We start from the raw sequence: 3,556 nt of genomic DNA, 5'->3' as shown, positions 1-3,556 counted from the left end.
GACATGAAAAACAGTCTAAAGATGAAAAGTATTTCAAAATAACCCGTGGTTTTAAGTGTTGTGCTAAAATTAAAATCTTGAATATTTTTATGTATCTTATTCTTTGAACACTCCCACATGCTGCTTTGGGGCAATTTTAAGGCCTTTGTGTACATCAGACATTCTTAATTTTGGAGGTCTCAACTCATATCAAATAAAGCAGAAGCTATGGTGTTTCTGAAACCCCTCTGCAGGAATAAGATACTCACTCCCCAAAGCTGCTGGGAGACTTACATGATGATTGCTCAAAACTGAGATCCTCTCTAGCGACTGCTGTTATAGGGAACTTCTTTCCTAAGGATAACCTCCCTCCTAGAAAGCACCCACATCTCAGGATGTAGAAAACAGCGTCATGGCCCTTTCCCCCAGTTTGGGTCAACTCTGAAGGTTCATCCCAAACACGGAGCTCCATAGGAGCTTGGTCAAGGTGTTTTTGTAATCGTATCAAAGTTTAACGTTTCCCTCTGTCCAGTCTGACTCTCACCCTCTTACAGGCGTGTTTGGATGAGCACTGGTTAGTAAATCTCCTGCTTCTAAGTCTCCAGCTGAGAGTCTGTTTCCCCCAGGAATGTGACTTAAGAGCACTGGTATCAGGAGTGGGCCGAAGATACAATCTTTAAAACAGGATTTTTTTAAAAAGCTAGATCACCTATTAACCAGCTGCAAATGAAGACCCTGTCACTGGGGTAGATGGATTACTCATAGCATTGGCATGCTGTGTCAGTGACATTGTCAAAAGTTTCACTGGTGATGAACTTGGCTGGCATAATGTTGGAAAGTAATACATGGATGGTGCAGTATGTCATACATTTTGAGAAAGAAAGATAATGAAAGGCTAAAAGCTATGAATTCTAATTTAAATTACCAATTTAAGGTAAATGTCAGAGGCAGCATACAAAATACTCTCATTTCCCACAGCTGCAGGGACAATAAAAGCAGGCCTAGGACTTAAGAGCTCCAGAAAGCATTGATTGAGAAGTAGGATCTTTAAATTTGAGAAGGTAATATCTGGGCTGATATACTTACAAACCTTGCCTTCCAAACGTGAATCCTCTCTACTTGTAAGAGTGGCCCATTTCTTCAAGCTAAAGACTAGTGCCCCCCTTGCTTAAGAATTATGTAGAGGCTTGTGCCTTGCAAGACAACATATACCCTCTCTAACTTGGAATATACCCACACTTCTCCTACAGGCCAATAACAGGGTTAAGTCACAGCATACCTAGCTGAAAAGAACTGGGTCTGCTAGGGGATGAATGGGACACAATGGTGAATGAATTGCCAGACCTAGACAAAATAGATTGGCAAATCTAGGAAAGTATGTATAGCACTGAACCCTAAGAGTTCTAAGGGTGCTAAATAAAAGGAGATTAGTAAAACACAAAGATATCTAATGGAGAGTTGCTTAATTTCAGATCATTCTTCCGTGATACAAGACTTAATACTTGGTCAAGGATCCTGGAAAATAAAATTAATGAGCCGTGAGTCTGGTTCTTGGAAGTTTGGGAAAAAAGATGGCTCATACTAGATGAAGTAGAAACACTAGAACTTTCATGGAAGATGGTGACCAAAAAAATATAAAAAGGCTCAAAGAAGTGTGCATAGCAAAATGGTTATACCACCTGAGGCTGGAAGCCCACTATCCAACTATATTCTATGGTACAATCCAAAAGACATTTCACTGGCCAATACAATAAAGAGTGCACTGGTGGATGGAACATCAGAATAGCTGAAAAGATTAGTGGTGGCTATCCGTAGAAGGCCAGGACTGATGGCAGGGAAGGCTGTTGCAGAATGAGCTCTCTGGTAACAATGGAGAATCCCAAAAGAACATAGGCCAGTGGTGCTGATCAATCATCTGACGCAAGGACATCTAATGATTGTAAAGTTTAGAGTGGCAGCCAGGAAACACGAGGGATATGCAGACCGATGAAGATAGTTAATAGACCGTAGTGTTCTTAGGAAGAGATAAACAGCCAAAAAGAGTGTTACTTAGTGCACATAACCAAAACAAGTTAAGGATGGATAAACCGAGGGCTGAAAGCAAATTCCCAGTAAAATGTCCAGTTTTCAGATCTGAGCCAGTTCTCAAGACGAGAATCCATTGACTAAAGAAAAAAAAGAAGAGATAGATCCTGGTGAAGAGAAGCCCTAAAATACTCAGGGGTCTGCCGTATCAGTGAAGTTTTGAGGGGCTCTGTGATGTGGGGCATGTTGATATAATCACCTCGAAAAGAAAAAGACAACACTCAACTCCCCTCTTTGAGACAGCATATTCCACATTTGGGAATATGTCTTTGACTTATTTATAAAGTGACATTCAAGACTGCTAGCTTTGAGTGGGCCCAGCACGATAAAGGGCTCTTCAAAAGTTCTAGACTGCAGGGCAGGCAGCCTTACCACTTGAGCCAGCCAGATCCTAACGCTACTAGAAGTGTAAGTTGCAATTAAGGGAACCACAATAGAAATCCCTAGGGCCCTAAAGCAAGGCCAGGCATACCATCAGCAGCAGAGAAGTAAACACCATTTGAAAAGTAGTCCTTGTTATGCAACTGGGATCTGGTAGAGATGGAGGATCTACCCATGGGACAACAGGAACCATTTGGCCAGAGCTACCTATCATGAGCTACGTTCTGTCAGAACCACAAAGTCATAAGATCAGCCACATCTATAGCAATTTATTGTTAGAAGAGGTACATCCAGGACGGCATGTATAGGACAAGAGCTACATGAACATGTGGCCCAGAATCCCAAACCATACACCACTGCAATACTGCTACGTCTCCCTCAACCGAACTATATTCACATGTGGGTGTCCTATTATCTGGCTGAAGGAGGATGAAAAAGGATAAGCTTGGTTCACAAAAGTATTGGTCTGGCTTAATTTATAGTGCCATGCAAAAATAAAAATAAAAAGGACCATTCTGCACTACAGCCTCACTCAGGATAACACTAAAAGATGGTAGTGAGAAGACAGCCTCCAATTAGGCAGGCAGAATTCTTCAGGCAATACAATTGATACTTCACTTTTTGCGGTAAGAGAAATATTTCTTGGTAAGAATATACACAGATTCGAGGATAGTGGAAAATGATCAGGAGTCTGGAGGAAGATTAGATTTGAGAAAAAAGAGAATGGGAGAGAGACATGTGGATGAATCTGTGGGGATAGGTGCAAAATATGATCTTTGGATCACATGTTAATGCCCACCAGAGAACACCCACTGTGTAAAAGGCACTAAACAACCAAACAGGCCATTGACATCAACAGTAAGTACAATTATCTACAGTTACCGCTGCAGCTCAACTCAACTCTTGCAAGTAACTGATTGATCTATATCTTACCCTAATTGCCAAACAGAAGAATATATATATGTGTGTGTGTATATATACATATATACACATATATATAGCGTGTGTGTATATATAGTGTGTGTATATATATACATATATAGTGTGTGTATATATGTGTGTATACATGTGTATATATGTGTATATATACACACACCCCAACTAGAATTTA

This window comes from Piliocolobus tephrosceles, chromosome 2, assembly GCF_002776525.5.
Source record: "Piliocolobus tephrosceles isolate RC106 chromosome 2, ASM277652v3, whole genome shotgun sequence".
Lineage (NCBI taxonomy): Eukaryota > Metazoa > Chordata > Mammalia > Primates > Cercopithecidae > Piliocolobus > Piliocolobus tephrosceles.
The sequence above is the reverse complement of the archived record's forward strand: the minus strand, read 5'-3'. Positions refer to the sequence as shown.